Source organism: Rhinolophus sinicus, chromosome 2 (genome assembly GCF_057876585.1).
Source record: "Rhinolophus sinicus isolate RSI-liver-muscle chromosome 2, RSI-T2T, whole genome shotgun sequence".
Taxonomy (NCBI): domain Eukaryota; kingdom Metazoa; phylum Chordata; class Mammalia; order Chiroptera; family Rhinolophidae; genus Rhinolophus; species Rhinolophus sinicus.
In genome coordinates, this window is record NC_142502.1 from 75,022,591 (window position 1) to 75,043,602 (window position 21,012).

At 34.2% G+C, this 21,012-nt stretch overlaps 1 long non-coding RNA gene across 1 annotated transcript; it reads left to right on the forward strand.

The window, feature by feature from the left end:
* The first annotated feature begins 5,466 nt into the window (after positions 1-5,466).
* On the forward strand, positions 5,467-20,707 carry LOC148758801 (uncharacterized). Its single transcript, XR_016020271.1, has 2 exons — positions 5,467-12,076; positions 19,369-20,707. It is a non-coding gene; the product is annotated as an uncharacterized LOC148758801 (long non-coding RNA).
* The last annotated feature ends 305 nt before the right edge of the window (positions 20,708-21,012 follow it).

A 21,012-nucleotide genomic window follows, 5' to 3' on the forward strand; every position in this document is an offset into this window, starting at 1 on the left:
GTTTCTTGAAATGGTGCTGGGTTTCTTGAGGCTTGTGCTGGTGACCGCCAGCGCCACCTTAGAGAGCACTAAGTGACAGACACTGTAAACATCCTACACTCTCAGCTGTGCAAAGTGAGAAAGCTGGGAGAAGGCTGTTTACTCTGTCTGCCTTGGAAATCGACTGCACAGAAACGGATCTGCAGCATTTTCATATGTGTCTTATCATTGGTCCTTACCAGTATTTCTTTATGAGGTCAACTCTTAAAAGGGTAGAAAAGTACATTGACTGAGTCATGCTAACAAATACAAAATAATTTGTAAGATCAATTGTCTTTGAAACTAACATTGTTTGAAAAAAGAAAAAACAGATTATCAAATGCCCGAGATTAATGTTCTGGTAACTTGTATGAGGCTACATTTATGGATTGCTGTAGCCTTATCTATAATAGCAACAACAACAACAACAACAAAATCACATACCTGCACATTAAGCTGAACAATTCCTCATCAACCTGAATATCATTTCACACTGAATTTAGCATTTTTTGAAGCTTAAACTTATGATATCCTGGGACTTGCATTTTTCAAGGATCAGAGGCAGTTTGGAGCCCCAAACCACTGCAATGATGGTGAAGATATTAATAAGTCCTGCTGTGTAAAGCCAGAATACAGTTACACATCTTTTGAAAAGATAGGATTGTAGGGGAGCAGGTGCAGTGCAAGAAGAGAATTTTAAGGAAAATCTACAGAACTAACTCCTAGGTTCAATCTTAACCAGAAAAACAGTAGTTCTTCATTTCTTCTTCTGTGTAAATAATTTAAATCAAAGATTGATTGAACATCTAGTCTAGAGTTTGACTTAACCAAAATTTCAGTCCCTCTCTTGTCTTTTTTAATCATTATTAAATAAATCTTCTTTTCAAAGAGCATATTTAAATAAGGTATGCTCTAATATAGCAAGCCCTTATAAAGGTTAAAATAAACTCAATGCATGCTTTGAATGAGTTGCCTATATTGTCTTGACATGTCAACATATGCCATCATTTAAGCTAAAAGACACTACTGCTTTAAAGTACTAGAGGAACTTTTAATTTCACCTCCTTGCTAAGTGCAGAATCTAAGACAATAGGAACAGTTGTTTCATGTGAGTCTGACAAAAAAAAAAAAATGTCTATAAATATGATTACCTTAGCATGTGGTTTCAAGGAAGTATTTGAACTAACTGGTCTTGCAGCCATGCAGACACTGCTGAAGTGCCTGCTGAGCAGCCCCAGCTTGCACGAGTCACTAACCTTTTCAATATTTTCCTGCAGGCCTAAAGTAGACCTCCTTGATACAATGCTCTGTAGTCTTCCTAAAGAAATAGTTACTGTGAATATTTGAAATTTGCTTTCTGCCAGGAGGCGCAGATTATGTGGGTGAGTGCAAAGGTAGCTAAAAGTGGTAGGAATGACCCATGTGCCTTACTATAGGTTCTTAGTTACTCTCCCTAAATGACAAGGGAGGCGCCTCATTCAGGTATTCCTGATGAAAGTTGATTTTGACTTTCGGTCATGAATGTAGCTATTTCACAGCTTGTTGAAATACGTGCTCACATTCCATCATCCTAGAAATATCTATTGAGCACCTACTATGTGCCAGTTCTAGACACTGTACATATACCAGTAAACAGAAACAAAATCCTTACTTTCATGAAACTACCAATAAACATACAAAATGTCGGGATGTAAACATCGTATTTATTCTATGTATCTAAAATAGCTAATTTTATTTGATAGCATTATTGCCTTTTTTCAGTCTTTCAAAACTAAATGAATTTAAATATTCTGGAACACTTATTTCATTGTCTATAAAAAAGTATTTGTATATAAACCTATATAATGTTGTTAGGTTTCCCATTTAGTATTAGTCTTCCAAATACATTTTCACTGTTACTATCCAGTTTTCTGACATGGATAAGTGGTATTAACAAACATGCTTTACATGCTCACTGTTATGTATTTGTACCAGGGGTGCCAAAAAATGTATACATCTTTAAGATGTTACCTATGTATTACTTTTCAAAGTTGAATTGAATTACGGTAGCAATGTGTAATTACAGAAGTCATACATAACTTGTATTCGTCTTTAGTTATCGGTATATATTGAGTATTACAATTTTAATACAGTTTTTCCTTTCTTAAAATGTGTATACATTTTTTTGGAATCCTCTGTATTTACTGAGAAGATATTGCTAAGCAGTTATATAATATAAAAGGTTAAAGGTATGTGTTTTTATATATGCTTACATATATTACATATATGTATTCAAATTATAATTGTATATAATATAAATAAATTTTATTAATTTGAACCTAGCTGTGTTCAAGTTTAAAGTTCCCTAGATACTGATAAGAATGATTCATCTTTACTATATTTGTATATTTGTTGTTTGTGATATATATATATATATATATATATATATATATATATATATATATGGTATAAATACTTTAAAACAACTATTTTTAAATGTAAACATCCATTTATATTGGAAAAATCTTAAGCTGTAAACTGACAATTCTTTGTAAACTGAATTGTGTCATAAAAATGCAACAGAAATAAATGCTTAGTACATATATACTTCATTTATAAATTCATGGCCTCCTTGTCTCTATTTGTTTAAACTAACAAATCTTTATAATACAAATATTTTTATGCCTAGTGGTGATCTATTTCTATGAAACTACTCAGGCTTAGATTTCTCTGGATTTAAATATAGTTCCTCTACCCTCATCATTTTAAAACTGCAGAGAGCAAGTTATGAAACCACAACAGTGGTTCTTGAGTGGTACTTTGGTTAGCTCTGTTATTGAAAAGCTACATGTATAATATACCAAAATTAGTTGTATTTCTATGTATCAGCAGAAAACAAAAATTAAATTTAAAAATACCATTTAGAAGAGCAACAAAACTATCAAATACCCCAAGGATAAATCTAACGAAAGTTGTATAATACTTTTAACACTTGAATAAAATGGAAAGACATACAATGGACAGGGAGAACAGGACTCAGGATTGTTAGGTGCCTGATACTCCCTAAGTCAATGAAGTAGGTTCAATAGAGTTCCACACAAAATCTGAGCTCTGTGTGTGTGTGTGTGTGTGTGTGTGTGTGTGTGTGTTTGGAAATTGATAAGCTAATTCTAAAATTTACCATTGAAATGGCAAAGAATAACAAGGCAATTTGAAGAAAAAAAAGAGAAATTGCTCTACCACATATTGAGATTTATTATAAAGTCATAGTAATTATAATGTGGTATTTGTTTAGCAACAAACAGAAAATAGATGGACAAACAGAATAGAGACACCGTTGTGATAAAGATGACACTGACTTTATTGCAAAAAGGATGGTCTTTTCAATAAGCAGTGCTGAGTTAATTTAATACCCTTATTGAAAACAACGACTTTTTGGCTCCTACCTCACACCATGCATAAAAATCAATTCCAGATGGATTGTAGCTCTAAATATGAAAGGTAAAACAATTAAGCTTCTAGGAAAAAAAAATGCAGAACAACTTTATGGCCTTGAAGTGGGCAAAATTTCCTTTAAAAATTCGCAAGAAAACTAACCAGAAAGGGGAAAAAATGATAATTTGGACAATAATATCAATAACTTCTGTTCCTCAAAACATCTCATTAAAAAAATGAAAAGACAGTATATAGAAGAGATTTTTGCAACAAATCCAACTTGTACCCAGAATACAGAGCGTGCCAAAAAAAATGTATACACATTTTAAGAAAGGAAAAAACTGTGTTAAAATTGTAATACTCAATATATACCAATAACAAAAGATGAATACAAGTCACGTTTGACTTCTGCAATTACAAGAGGTGCTCAAAGTGGTTACCATCAGCATAATTTTAACCCAGTTTTTTTTTTCCTTTCTTAAATGTGTATACATTTTTTGGCACCCTGTGTATATAACGATTTTTTACAAATTACTAAGACAACCCAATAGAAAAATGGGCTAAGACTTGAACAAAAAGAGGATATGCAAATGACAAAGTAATGTAAAAAGTTGCTCAGCCTCAATAGTTATCAAGTAAATGCAATTGAAATCACAGCTCAATGCTAAGACATGCCTACTAGAATGGATAAATTAAAAGGAAGAAAAAAACCTAGTACTGGCGAGGATGTGGAGCAACACTGCAGGTGGAAGCATTCATTGGGACAACCACCTTAGAAAACTCTTACGTGGTATCTACTTAAGCTGAATATATCCATACCCTGTGTCCCAGCTCTTGTTTTCTGTCCCACAGAAATTTGTAGAATTCTACAAAGAAATGAATACGAATGTTCATAGCAGCATTATAACAGCCCCAAGTTGGGAACTACCCAAAATGCCCATTAACAGTAGGATTTATCAATTATGGTTTAGTTATATGATACAATATAATACCATACAGCACTGAGAATGAACAATTTGCAACTTCTCATGAAATTATAAGTGACTCAAAAGATAAAGTTGAACAAAATAAGCCTGACACAAAAGCGGACATACTATATGTTTCTATTTATATGAATTTCAAACATAGGCATATCTATATCTATGGTGACAGAAGTTAGGATGTGGTTACCATAGGGGGTGGGAGATCAATGACTAGAAATGGGCATGAGGGACAGGACTTCAGGGTGTTGGCAGATGTGTTAATTCTCGTCTGAGTACTGGTTACACAGATGAGTCACTTTGTGAAAACTCTTCAAGCTGAAATTTATTTGCACACTTTTCTGATTGCGTGTTATACTTCAATAAAAAGTTTTTAAAATTCAGTATTTAAAAAGTTAAAGTATAACACCTGATCGTTAACTAGGCACATGGGACTCTTATTCAAGTCACTAAGAAAAAATTATTTCTCCCAGATCATTTTGTTTTTCTCAAAGCAGAGCAACAATACACGTCTTGAGGAACATTCTCTAAAGCTGGCCCGAACTGTTCCACTATCACACAGCAAATTGACTTGTAAGCAACCATCTTCTTTTTTCCAAGATACTGTCCTGTTTCACAGAACACCCCTCCCCTCACTGTACCAATTCAATCCCCGCTTTCTAGTAAATACCCAAATTACTGAAAGATCAGCGAGAAATGGCTGATGTTGAAAGGCATTCAACTCTTTCCATGTTGCTACATTGCTTCTGTTCCACGTATTGCAGGGAAGGAGGTCAAGGCTTCGAAAGGTTGCCTGACTTACCTAGAGTTGCACAGGTGTCAGTAGCCACGCGCGGACTTAGGGCAGCACTGCTAGCTGGACTCTGTGGTGCCCCAAAGTATATCCATAGCCAGGTAACCCAGGATAGGGCTATAAAAACATAAGCCCCCTACCACTCAGAGTCAAAAATGCAAATAGATTGTAAATTTAGCATTATTTTCAGTTTTAGGAGGGTTATTTTGTTTGAGTTTTAGTCCTCTTTGAATTAAAGAATGACTTATGGTGGTTAAAATTGTCTTAAAGTTTATTTTTTTAAGAAAAAGGAAAGGCTTCAAGCTCAAACACCGGCTTGGGGATGTCATATATATATATGTACTTTTCAATTACAGTTGACATTCAATATTATATTAGTTTCAGGTATATAGCATAGTGGTTAGACGTATATAACTTCCATACAAAGTCCTGCAACCAACCTGACACCATGTATAGTTCTTACAATATTATTGACTATATTCTCTATGCTGTACTTATCCCCACAACTACTTTGTAACTGCCAATTGGTACTTCTTAATCCCGTCACCTTTTTCACCCAGCTCCCCAACACCCCTTCTAGCAAAAACTAAAAAGGCTTGACACACATCAAGTCACGTGCTAACAAGCTCCATTTAATGCTTCTTATCTGGGGACTGTACAGCCTCATGAGGGTATTTGGAAATGTGTGCAGGCATTTTTGGTTGTCAGCATAACCGAAATGCCATTCTTAGGAGGCTTGGGACAGTCCCACACAACAAAAATAATTTTGGCCAAAGTAATAATAGTAGAGCCCTTCACATAAACTTATATTCTTAAAGATAATTTACGTTTAGGAATTTTGAACTATACACACTTTAGAGTCTTCTGTTTAACACATCTCTGTATTGTCCTATCTGAGGGCCTACAGGTCAAAAAGAGATAAATATGGTTGGGATGATCTTAAATAGAACTGTAATTAAAGAATAACAATTGCCTCCAGATGGACGAAAAATACTCTGATCTGAGAGTGACGCCACACGTTCTGTAATGTTGAGTTCACCAAAAGCTTTGTCACCAAAAAGCCAAGTAAGTCCTTAAAGTGCTTCCTTATTGGCTCAGAGATCAAAGTACATACTATTTTAACATTTTGGCAATACCCTTTACTTGAGAATCTGACAACATCCAGGATTTCACTGTATAATTCAGTCACTGGAAAGCTGTGAATTTCTAGATGTACTAAAAAGCTTTCAACACCTACTCGTAGACATTCAAAAAAAAACCACAGTCTTTAAAACCACCTTTGAATCTTAAAATAGTTTGGTTTTCGTGTTGCTGCTAGCCCAGTCATGTGCGTGTGCTACAAAGGCCAGGTACCCACCTCCCTTCCTGTGGGCTCTGACTAGCTGCTGTTAGTTACAATGCTGTGTCACTGCCGGGAAGAGTCCCAGCCCATCCCATCCCACCCTGCAGATACCCGCTCATCTCCAGAATACACCAGGGCACCGATCGCATTGGACAACAGTTGCAAACAAGTACATGTCTCCATCTTCAGGAAGCTTCTAGTTTTATGCGGACTGTACCTGCTGTACTTACTGCTAAACTTGTGCTTCAGTGAAACTTTTTAAATTCTACATAATCCACTCCAGCTCATTCAGTGGAATCTGATTACATTTTTACTGACTTTTTTCCCCCACCACAAGTATTTGATAAGTCAGTGCCGGGTCATAGCAAGCATGGCTCCTATGCTGGTAATGATAATCCTCATGATAACCACCAATTGCAACTAAGGATTCTCTGTATTCCAGAAGCCATGTTAAGGGACAAAGCAAATACTTCGTGTCCACTATGTGCCAGGCACTATTGTAAACACTTTGTTTATATTAATGTAATTAAATGAATTGTGATTCAATCCTCACAGGCAATAGGCATAAATATTAATTTTCAGATAAGCAATCTGATGTGAGAGAGATTCAGAAAACTACCCAAGGTTACGCTAACAAGCCTGAGAGCTGGGGTCCCAACCTTGGCCACGTGACACCAGAGCTCTATCTGCTCCTAGTCACTAAACTATATGCCGATACACCCTCTAAGTTAGGTATTATTGTCCCAATTTTTCCAGGGGAGGACACTGAAGTTGAAAGAAAAGAAAATGTGGTCATTACTGGGGTTGTTTACAAATATTCCAGTTCTCCTTTCCTTCTGGCACATGAGAAAGTTGGACTTCTCTACATCCTCTCGGTGGGTGTGGCTACGTGACTTGCTTTGGTGAATGAAATATAACAGAGTGCCAGTGAAGCATTAAAAACCTGTATCCAATGTACCATGTCCCTTTCCCCCTGAGTTGGTAAAACACTTGTCAAAACGGAGCCCTTGTCACCCTGGATCTTTGAGTGACTGGACAGCACCCCTCTGTTGGACTGGTTTTGGACATACAGACAAAGGAAGTTTTTGTTCTGGTCAACTCCTGTGATTCAGGTTGAGGATGGTTAAGGAGAGTGTTTGGAACTATAATATAATATAGGCAAACTTTCATAATTTGCCTCAATAAATTCCCCAAACTCTTATAAGTTATTGTTGCCAGCTATGTGTCTCAAATCCAGGACTCTCTGATTCGGCAGTTCATGGGTTTTTCATTCATTCATTCATTCATTCATTCATTCATTTATTTATTTTGGTATTGCATGACCTGCACCAACTCTAAACTTAGTTCTTTTGCTTCTTAATTTTATTACTGTATTGAAAGTGCTTCAAAAGTGCAATCTGATGTCTATGGTTAGTCCAAGATTAAAAGCATGTAGCAGAAAAGTCCCCGTTATTCCCTGGCCCATAAATTTGGTCTGGCGCTTAATATCATGACCTGACAGTCTCTTTTTTTTTTCTTCCCACTTCCTACAGCCTCTTGAGAAAATGTTCTACCTTTCTTTATTCTGAGCTTCAAGGTCTGGCAACAGACTGCAGTAATAATGTTAGTTAAGGATGCAAATTTGTCCTGAGTGTTAACTCAAATATCTGACCGCGCTTATAGTTTTTCGTGGAGTGGGTTGGTACATGACTTCACCCTTCTATAGGTTAACTGTCACTCAGACACTATGACTCTGTAAAGTAATGCCATCATCCATATATGTGTTGCTTTCTCCACATATGTAAACCCCAAATTATCCAGGTGTTTGTGTTTAAATTCAAAGTGTGGGGATGTCTAAATCCACCAGCTGATTACACTTAACCACCTAGCTGTGTAGCACTGACTACTGTGACAATCAACCGCAGAGAACCACATGAGATTCTGAACCTCTTTCCTGAGGATTATCCTCCTGAAACCTAATGAACAGAAGGCCCAGAGGGCACTGCCTTTTGCATTATTTGAGTTATCGAATGACTTATGGGGCAATAGGTGTTCATGTAAGATGCAAAACACAAGGAGGAAGCTTTATCCCCTAAATTAGCAACGTTACCTTTTTAGAGACTTGGGGTTTTCTCTTTCTATGATTTGCTGAAACTTGACTGATTACTTGAACTCTATAAAGTTATTTTATTTATTTAATCACAAAATTCCTAACCCTTCATTCAAAAGATCTTTTGAACTCTTTCAAGTTTGTTGTCTTGTTTATAATACTGCCTCATTCCAGAATTGATTAGAGGCAACTACTACGTATATGTTTAACCTTAGCAAATATCTGTTAAATGATATTGAAATAACTTGTGGCATGATCTATACAATGAATAGACTGTATAGTTGTGGTTTTTTGTTTTGTTTGTTTTTACTTTTTATAACCATAGATTTTTAGGAAGTTGACAGATATGGAGTGATTCTATATGACTTTCACCCAGTCTTATTTTACACAATAATTACATATTACAAAGTTATAGTACCCTGTCAACTCTAGAAAACTGACATTGCTACAGTACATGTGTGTAATTCTGAACCATTCTATTACATGTATAAATTCATGTAACTACTACTGCAATTATTAATATACAGACTATTCCATCACCACAAAGCTCTCTCTGTGGTCACACCCACTCTTTTTCCCTCTACCATCCCTAATTTCTGGCAACCACTAATCTGTTTACCATATAACTTTATCATTTCAAAAAATTTTATAAAGTATTATATTTTTAACAAATGAAGAAACTTTAAGTTATTTCTCATGTGTAAATTAAAGCATTAAAAATCTAGCAGATCTCAAACATACCAAGGTTATTTTTCATATTAAACGTTGATTATATAAATTTGCTTATACCATTTTCAATCAGTTTTTCTATAATCCACATACATATTAAACTTTTTATGTGCTTTAGAAGATGAAGACTTTCTTTACAACTTGAACAGCATCAGTATTTTCTGTTAGTGCCAGCACCTAGCAAATAAAAATTAGATGAAACCTACACACTGCACAAAGTGTGGTTCTTCTAATAGGCCCTGGGTTTGATATAAGATCTACTTAATTATGGTAAGCCTTTGTGTTTTTTTGTTTGTTTTGTTGCTGTTGCTGTGTTTTGTTTGTTTCTGAGAGTGGGGGTTTGATATAAATCCAAATATGACAAACATTCACTTAAAATAAAATCTTGTCCTTCCATTCAGAACAACATGGCCATTCACTGTATTAAGCTCATATGGATGTGTATTATTAGGAGAATTTTACAAAAGACAAATTCATGTAAAATATATTCATTGCCATCTTAATTAGAAATAATCTTTTTATGCCCACCTTCTGTGATAATTTCTCCACGTTTAGTGAATAAACTTGTAATTAGGTCACAGTCTATTGTTAAGAACATATAGACAACCAACTGGCCAATGGACTATCATCCTGCCTAAAGAGGAGAAAAAAACCACTAAGGTAAAAGGATAATGCCAATACATGCTGAGAAAGAGCTCATAGAAAGTGTGTGACATCACCTAGTCTAGTGATATTAAAAATAAATGAAACAAGGGTACCTATTACAAAGAACGTGTGATTTTTTTTCTTTGAGAAATGGACTAGGGTAGACGATGAAAAGACAAAGAAAGAATGATGATTTAGTCTATTGAAAGAAATCATTTAACCTATTTATCTGAAATCAACACTAAAAAATGTTTTACATGATCTTCAAATATTTTGTTTCATTTTCGGGTAGTTGTGCATTAATAAATATAAATGGCTAAAGAAGATGGGTTATAGTCTACCCATAACTTGTTGTATATCCTTAAAAGTACTGCTTCAATTTAAAGGGAAGATTTGAGTGGCAACAGTCCAGTTCTATACCATATCTCTATGTGGTATATCTTAAGACAAAAAACATTGTTGGATTCGTGATTAATTTTTTTAAAGGAAGCAAGAAGACAAAGTGTTACAGTAGATGAATCAAGGCCCAAGTAAGATCTCAGTAGGTCAAAAGGATGGGCCAGATTGGACATAATGAAATCGAATTGGTATAAATGGAATCTAGCCTTTGGGGTCAGACAGCTAACTGCATGGGAACATGTGACTTGTCATCAGTAAATGTACAAAAACGCTAAGGGCTTTTTGTAAGTACTACCTTTGTGATCCACAGTGACATGATGGTCAAAATAAATACATAGATGATGTTAGTGATGATGATGATCAAAATAAATAAATAGATGATAATATCTAGCTAGACAGATAGATAGATGATAGATAATAGATAAAATTATATACATTATATATATACATATATATAATGAATAGGAGAACAAATTGTCCTACTCTATTTCATGTCAGTGAGATTCTCCAAGTAGTTCTGTGTTCATTTCTGTAGAGGTCTACATGAAGTAGGGCATGTCTAAAAAAATGTGGCCATTAGGTAAAGGAAACTCAAAAATGTATTGTCGAAGACTAGGATACTTTTCTGACTTACAACAATAAAGGATTAGAAGGAAGATAGGGGGTTAGATTTGAACTTTGTTTGCCCCATCCACAAAGTTGGCATAACTTGGACCAGAGCCAAAGGTACACTGAAGCAGAATTCAACACAACGTAAGAAAGAACTTTTCAGCCATATTTAGACAATCCAAAGATGGATTCGTTTGGAGTTAATGAGTCCCTTACCACTGGAGATAACCTAAGCAGAAATTTCAGTAGCCACTGTGAGTGTGTTATTGCACTGATCTACTCAACAAAAACAGTCACTTCAGTCCTGAAATTTTATTTAAATGTGTGTCAACAATTCGCAGGTACACCACTTACCAACTTCTTGGTTATCACTTAACTGCTTTGGGCCTCAGTTTCCTCCTATTCAAAGGACTGAGGAGGTTGATAGTAATTTATAAGGCTGTTAGACAGATTAAAGGAGGTTGAAGAACAATAGCCTCACCAGCCTGATTCCTAATTTCCCCATCACATTCCCAAAATAACCAAAAGATCAACAAGGAGAACAAAACTACACAGGACCTATGACTTTGGCATTGTTAAGAGACAGAAAACACTGCAACCCCCAAGTCACTTATGAGGAAAAAAAATATGCTCTAACAAATAACTGCAAACCAACCCAGCAAACCTGTGGGTATGGAGAGCCGGGGTGAGAGGGCCAATAGGAGGAAGTGGAACACAGAAAAAATGTCAAACAAGTTGGGATTTGGTAGCTCACAGCCATGGCTACAGGAAAAGGGCTTGAAAGTATGTGGACCTAAAGTGGCAGCCTCAGAGAGGCAGTGCTTCTGGGGAGGATTAGAGAGAGAGAAAAGAGATTGTATTCCTTGGGTATGAGGTGGTGGAGGGAAAGAAATAAATAAAAGGAGAAAATTAAAGAACTTGCTGAATAAGATTGGTTGATTGTATCAATGTCAATGTTATCATTGTGATACTTGCATTCTAGGTTTCCAGGACGCTACCATTAAGGGAAACTACAAAAAGAGTACACAGGATATCTGCATTATTTCTTACAACTTCATGTGAGTTTTCAATTATCTAAAACTAAAAAGTTATATTAAAAAAAAAAACAAGTCAATTTTTACGACAGTAAAGATAGGCAAAATGAAATTATATTGTTTAGAAATTTATGTTTAGGGGATAAAACTAATGAAAAGAAAGTGATTGCTATAAAACTCAGTTGAGTTGTTTCCTTTACAATGGGAGAAGAGGTTGTCACTGAGAAAAAAAGATGTGGGGTATTCATTACCTTGAGGGTAGATACACTCTGTTTGCTTTAAAATAACTAAGGTCTCCATTTATGTTTTCTAAAAGACTTACAACAAAACGTACTGACCTCCAGGCCATACTTTGTTAACCACTGTTCTAGGACACAAAGAAAACTTCAGTGGGCTCTGTAAAGTACAGTGCAAAAACACTGATTTGACCATAGTGCAATAGAACTGGAAATTAAAAATAAAACAAATAAAAGACTCCTCACCTGGATATTAAAGATCCTGTATTAAATAACTCTTGGGTGAACAGGGAATAAAACAAAATTACTGTATTTCAATAATGATAAAAACACTATATACCAAAATTATGGAATACATTTATAGCAATGATTAGAGAATAATTTGTAGTGATATATACCTATAGCAATAAAAAAAAAAGAATAAAATAAATAAATTCCCAGCTCAAAACACTAAGCAAAATCAAAATAAGTAAATCAAATGAAAGTATAGAAGGAATTTATTCAAGATAAAAGCAGAAATTAATGAAGCAGAGAACAGAGAAGCAGGAGGTCAAATTAATCAAAATCCTGGTTTCTTAGAAAAATAAACAAAAAATAGACAAACTACAAACTAGTCAAGATAAGGGGGACAAATCACAAACATACAAAATGAGAAATCACAAGTTGGGAATAATTATGATACAAAGGAAATATTCTAAAAAGTCATTAACATCTACTTTTACATATTCATATGCAAATAAATTTGAAAATCTATAGAAAATTGATAATTTCTGAGGCAAATATACCACACCAAAACTGACCCTAGTAGAGATAGAAAACTTGAACCAATTTTTACAGAAATAGAAACAAATTCCTAGTTACCCCCACGTGATAGCTTCAGGCCCAGATGATCCTACAGGGAAATTCTGCCAAACCTTTAGAGACCAGAAAATCTAATGCTAAATAAAATGTGTCAGACTATAAGAAGTCAAGAATAACTTCTGACTTCTTTTTATGAAGCCAGGTATAGCAATGATATTTAAATCTGATAATGATAATACAAAAAATTGCAGGCCAATATTATTTATGAGGTTGATATAAAAAGTCATAAATAAAATACTGCTGAACTAACTCTGACAACATATTGAAAAATTAATACAACACAACCATATATGCTTTACACTAAGAAAGTAAAAATGGTTAATATTAGAAAACAATTTATCATTTTAATAAGCCTATGGATAAAAATGATATGAATTTCTTTATAGGTGTTGAAAATTGACTTTGGCAAAAATCAAGATATCATCAAGGCTGCTTTCTTTTTTGGAGGCTCTGGGGCTGAATCAGCTTACAAGATCATTAAGCACTCATTTCTCATAAAAACTTTTAGGAAAATAGTCATGAGTGGCTACTTTCTTATTTAATAGGGAAACACTAGAGGCATTTCCACTAAGGTCAGTAATAAGGTTAGCTAGCTTTCTATCTCCACTGGTATCTTGCATTTTCTGAAGGTAATAGTCAATATAATTAGACTAGAGAAGACAACCAGACGTACAAGAGAATAAGATATAAGTCAATCTCTTTTTACTGATGATAGGATAGAATACGTGGAAAATCCCAGAGAATCAATGATAACATGAATTTAATAAAATAATTAGTAGGGTAGCAGGATACAATATTAACATGTAAAGATTAGTAGAATTAGTAGCATTAATATACAAAAATTAACCAGCTAGAAGACATAATGAATGAAAAAAAAAATACTCATTTACAATGGGAACAAAAAAGAGAAAATATTTAGGAAAAAGTTCACAAGAAAGGCTCAGAACCTCTAAAACATTTCTGTAAGACCCCAAAATAGGCTTGAAAAAATGGAAAGACACCTCTTATTTTTTATTAGCACATCTCCACATCATCAAGATATCAGCTTTCCCTAAGTTAATTTACAAATCTGATTCCAATAAAATTCCCAATGGGCATTTTTATGGAGCTAGGTAAGTTGGTCTTAAATTTCATATGCAAAGTAAACACACAGAGTCAGAGAAATGCAGAGGAAGTGGGAAGAAGAAGAGCTATGAGGTAGAAGAGGAATTCAGAGAAACTAAGTGTGAGAATGGTTGAACTGTTGCTGCTGTCTTCGAAGATGGAGAAAGGGGATCGCTAAACAAGGAATGGAGGCAGATCTTAGAAACTGAGAACCACCACCACAGCCAGCAAGGAAATGAAGAGCTCAGTCCTATAATCAAATGCAACTAAATTCTACCAACAGAATGAATGATCTTGTAAGCTGATTCATCCCCAGAGCCTCCAAAAAAGAAAGCAGCCTTGATGATATCTTGATTTCAGCCTGTGAAACCAGAGTGGAGAACCACCCAAGCCATGAGGACATCTGACCTACAGAAACATACAAGTATTATATGCAAACCAACATGGAGAAAACAACCAAGTCCGCTGAGGAACATGAAGTGAAATAAATAAATGTAATTAGTTATAGACAAAAAATTTACTAAATTCATCTGTTTTTAAAATATAGGTGAGAATAATCAAGATTATGAAAGAAGTATATTGAGAGAGACTTGCTTTATCCAGCTGCTGAAAACTTTTTCAAAGCTACAAGAACTATTAGGTAGGTGCAAAAGTAATTGTGGTTTAAAAGGTTACAAATTGCAAAAACCACAATTACTTTTGCACCAACCTAATAAAATGGAATTGCACTATCTGAATGAAATAGAAAAGAGAGCCTGCATGTAAAATTATATATATGATAAGATCATTATAAAACAATAAGTACAGAATAAATTATTCAATAAATAGTACTAGAACAATTGGTCAACAAGGAAAAATAGGCTAGTTCTTTACTTCATACTGTATAGCAAAATAAATTGTAGCCAGATTCAGGTGTTAAATATTTTAAAATGTATTTTTTATAAGAGAATATTTATATGATGTGAAGATGAGAGAAAACCTTCAAAGCACTAAAGCAATTTTCAAAAATCCACCAGATAAAGGACCAATATAATAAAGATAATTAAAACCTTACATATCAAAATGTGCCAAACAAAATATTAAAAAATATAGTTATTAGAGGAAATAGCAGCAAAACTTATGACAGAGTATTAATAGTCATAACATATAAGGCACTTTTAAATAAGACATAGTTTTAATAGAAAAATGGGAAAATATATTAAATGATAATTCATAGAAGAAGACATTAAAATGGTAAAATGCTTAAACATTTCAACATCAAGAATAATCACAAAGATTTCTGAAATGAAAATTCTGTAACACTGAGAGCAATCTTTTCTGATTAAAAAGTCTTCATGAGATGGTCCATTGGCTGATCATAGCCACATAAAGTTGAGTAAGTTGGTGTGATATATCTTTTGAGCTGCAGGTTTTAAACCTTTGGACTGTCAAAGGAATATAAAATTCTATTGATCAATTATAATATATGATTGATCTTGAGACTACAAAATTGTTTCAGAATCAATGGAAATAATTGTTCTGTTTTTTAGGAAACCCATGGGGAATATAATTTTTAAAATGCTACTTTATGCCAGAAACAAAAGAAAATGTACTATGATGATAAACATAAATTCTGTAGGATCTGGATTTTTTTTAAAACAATGAATCTTCATGGACTACTGGATTCAGCAGATATGATTGTTTGAATCACAGATTCAAAACAGGTGAAACTAACCTTAGTTTTGTTTACTGGAATTTAAATTAGCATTAATTACCATGATGAAATCAGGGTTGGTGACTTCTTTGGCTTTCTCTAGGGGCACAGTAGTATAGACCCAAACCCAAAGCAGAAGCAGCGGACTACAGTGTCTTGATTATTTGGGGGGCTACAAATACATACAACGAGGTTCTATTATTCCAAATAGTGATGAAATAAAAGGTATTTTCAACTGCAAACTCCATGTCTATGAAGCAGAAACTACCAGAACAGGGTGGTGGCATGGTTTTCTTTCCTTTTGGTAGGGTAGGGTATTGGTAAGAGATGAAGAGTGAGAAGCAGGAGTAGATGTTAGGAATGAGGCAATAAAATAAATTAATCCTTTTCAAGCCTGTATTAAATTGAAATAATTTACTTCTAAACTCATGCAAAAATTAAGTAAGTTAGGTATTTTTCACGATCAGGAATAAAATGGCTATCACTCTCCTCAGCTTACAAAAACAGTTCCCATAATCCAAGTTTATTATATAATTTATAAATGATAATACAGTGAAAGCCACCTTTGTATTGATGAAATTTTTAGTTTTATTAGAAGCAAAAAATGAAAACCACAACAATATCTAGGTAATGACTGAATGTGAAGACCTGAGGTGGGGAGGGTAAAAAAAAAACTACTACCAGGTATAACAAAATACTACAAATCTTCTTCATTAAATTGTATGGTACTGGTATAAGAATAAGCCATCAGATCAATGGATAAAGCAAAAGCTCCAGAAGTAGGTCCAACTGTATATAAAACCTAGTTTATGATAAAAGTGGTATCTCGATACCACTCGGGCAAAGATACTGTGCTTAATATATAGTGTAGGGACAACTGGATAAGTATGTGGGAAAAGGTAAAAGCAAATTCATTTTACACCAAGAATAAACTCCAAATTGATCAGAGATCTAAATATAAAAAGTAATCTGTACAAGCATAAGGAAAAAACACAAAAGAATTCCTCTGAAACCAAGTGTAAAGAAAGGCTTTCTATGACTAAAATCCCAGATGAAATAAAAGAAAAAGTTGATAAATTTGACAAAGTACAAATAAAAAAATTTTTCATGGCAAAAAAAGTATTAAAGTCATAGAAAACTGACAAACTGGGAGAAAATATTCACAGCACATGTCACAAATAAAGGATTAAATCCCTAATTTATTGAAAAAAAATTTTAATTGAGGAGAAGAGGCCTATAGGAAAATGGACAGAGACTTGTACAAACAACTTAAAAAGAGATATAAAATGGTCCTTCATCATATGAAAATATGTGCAATTTCTCTTATGTAAAAAAGAAATGCAAATTAAAAGCTCAATGAAATTCTATTTTTCACCCGTCAAATAGGCAAAATTAAAAAGCTTGACAATATACTATGATGATGAGGTGGTGGAGAAACAGGCACTGTCTACATTGCTGAGGGATGTGAAAAATGGTACAATCTCTATGGAGGAGGATTTCAGACTATCTGACTATATGTAACCAACCTCAAGACAATTCTCACTGTGAATTTATCCTGAACAGCTATCTCCAACAATATGAAAACATGTATGCAAAAGGTTATTCACAGAATATTTGACATCGTCAAACACAGGAGATTGAAGAAACTATGGCACAGACACACAATGGAGAACTATGCAGCTGTGAAAAGGAATCGGGTTCTATGTACCGATATGGAATGATTTCTTGGATATATTATTTATTAATGAGCAAAATGCAAAAAAATATATAGTATGCTAAACTTTATATACAAAATAAGGGGAAATTTTTAAAAATACATGTAATTGTTATTATCACCAAAAGGAACACAAGAAGCACAAACCAGAAAACAATGAAGTTGGTTGCCTACAAGGGGTTGGGGAGATTGGGTGAAAGGAACAGGAAACAGTGACAAGAGTTTCACCCTTGAAAGCATGTTAATATTCTACATATTCCAAAAATACATTTCAGTAAAAAATAGGGAAATACTAAAACTGAAAGCAAACTGAAACACATGAACCTGATTGCATTTCAAAGGTATTTCAAATGAACACCATAGCCACGCTAAAGAGAGAGTGGGAGGGAGGGTGAAAGGGAAGAAAGACCAACCTCAGTAATTTATAAACACAATATTTGACAATATGACCTCAGTCTCGGGGTAGAGGGGGAAGGAGAACTGCAAACAAATCCCAGGGTCTTCTTAGTTTGTTCATTGTAATGACATGGGCAAAGCAATTCTAAAAGTATTTTAGATGTACTAAAGTTTTGAGCAAATATGGAAATGTGTTGATATCGTTGGAAGGCAGAGTTTTTACTATGGAAGAAGGATATACAAATATGGAATTCTGAAAGGCAAGAAAGAACCCTTTGGGAGTGAATTATAACTGGAGGTATTGGTATGAACTCAAGATTTCTAAATATATATATATATATACATATATATAATATATTATATATATATATATATATATATATATATATATATATATAATATATTATATATATGTATATATATATATATATATGATGTAAGTATGTGTATGTATATGTGTCCATATTGGTTTGCAGATATATATAGATATAGATATAGATATATACATATATATAAACATAGATAGATAGATAGATAGATAGATAGATAGATAGATAGATAGATAGATAGATGAGTTCCTAGCTTTCTTTACTGCAAGGGTCAAAAAGCAAAGATCAGAGTAGCAACAAGCAAACCTTGGTCCCCACTCAAAGGAACCAAGGCTTCTTGGAGAAATGGCTGATTCCAGGGTGAGGACAGAGTAGCTTAGTTCCTAAGGAGATAGGCTGCCTGCGGCATCCAATGCTTGTTTTCCTCTTCTCTTCAAATCTTATGAAGCCAGACAGTTTCTTCCACTTACTACATATTGATATGATTTTCAGTCAATCTTCCTGGGCTGCCATCAAGTTCATAATGATCCTCAGGACATTAAAGAACTTCCACCACCAGTCCCAAATTCTCTCTTATTTTTATCCTGTGTCCCTGTAAACATTTCATTAAAGGCTATGTAAGACTCAGATTTCAATTTGCATCATGGCTGGCTTCCCTTATTTGCAATTGGTTTCACATTTCTACTCCCATACATTTTGTCCGACATTATAGGTCTAAAAGATTTACCAAAACACAAATGTCAGAAGGATTGGCCATAGCAAATTAAACAGCATACATTACAGAAGGCATTGAATCCAGCATGGTAAAATAATAAAAATAAAAATAAAAATCATTGGCTGAGAGGATTTGGAGTGAAGATGTGCTAAAGCTCGTTGGCCTACAGACAGGCTCATTGGCTGGCAATACAACTTTCCTCAGAGCATGGGGTAAATGCATCAGAGACAAATTGCATCATAATACATTGGCCCTTATCATTTTCCAGGTATCCATCTAACATTTTTATTACCAAGAAGATTCTATGGAAGACCACAGCTTATGTCAGCAATCACGATACTGTGCTTTCACCTGGGAGGGGCAATCTACTGAAGAAAGCAAGAAGGCAAAGATGTCTTCTAACCCAAACGTGGGCCACACAGACTGGACTTCCACCTACCTTGAGGTGGTCTGAGCTCTAATCACATATGCTGAACTTTGGGAAGTGACGCAGGGCTGTCACCAACCAGACAGGCCGTGCCTCTTCTGGAGAAGTGTTGGTGAGGGTAAGGAAAAGCAACTGAAAGCTCTTCTGCCCAGGGCTTCAGAAGAGGCGAAAGTGCCTAACTGACGGGATCCAGAAGGACCTGTGTGTTATGACAAATTTTGAGTTCTGCAGTTTTGTTAAGTGTGAGTTCAGTACTCTTTGGCAGGCCCTCTTTCTTCTGCTCCACACTGCTGAGCCATTTTCCATTTTTCATATGTGCTTTTAACGGCTGCTTCTGTTGTTTCACTCAGGAGAGACCCAAGTAACGGTGTTAGAAGTTGGAGGTTCATCCAATATTAATGTTAGTTATATGCACCATACTGTCCTCAGTTTTCATATTTGCTTAATTTGCTTTTCTCAGGATAAAAAGAGAGGGGAAACTAAACATTACAAAAGGAATATAGATTTTCTTATTTTCCCTCTCTATCCTTGACCTGCCTAGTACAGTACTTTCAAGTGGCTTATGGAAAGGATTAAAAGTGAAGGGTAAAAAGACAAATAGAAGCTTTTTGTATTGTTAGCCTCTGAAATTCTATGAATAGACTGAAAGTTCAATTGAGGTCTATGAAAATATTAGCACATGCCAAAAGGCCAGGAGCCAGGAGTTGCGTCTTTGTGCAAGAACTGAACAGCTACCAACAGCTAGAAAATTTTAAAAACCTTGGCTGTGATAGAATAGTCTTCCCATTGCCTGTGAAAAAAGAGTGAGAAACATTTCTGAAGTGATTAGATTTATGAACTTGTAAAAGAATGTTCCCTATAGATTCCAGGCTTCTATGTGTATAGGTCACTGAAATATTAAGACTTGGAGATGACATTTATTTATTTTAATGATGTAGTTAGTAATCGTGGTTGAAACGAATTTGACCTAGTTTGAAAGCTCTTAGTGAAAGGAAGTAACATGCATAATTAGTTAAAATTTAACTTTGCAATAAGCAAATAATTAAACTTCTAAGACAATTCTATTTTTAAGTTATTCAAAATGTTAATCATATGACATCTTAACAAGATGGAAATTTTTTTCTCAGTAGTAAAATTAATTAATTACATTAATAAAATCATGACTGGCTTTTCTTAATTATTTTATGCTTTTGAATATTTAATTAGAAACATGTATATTTGATTCATCTTTTTAAAAAAATATTAATCAACATAGCAAAAAAAATGAGGCTGTATAAAATTAATTGAAACTAATGCCAAGAGTTGAAAGTATACTTTATAAACTGGGATTTGCATTCTTAAGATAAAAGTGACAAAACTACAATTAAGGCAAATATTTGGGATTGTATTTAGTGATCAAATTATAAAATGTGCAGTTTCAAAAGTGCTTAAATGATAATTTCCTTTTATAAGTATAATCGATAGTTTTAATTTAGCTTTATCAGA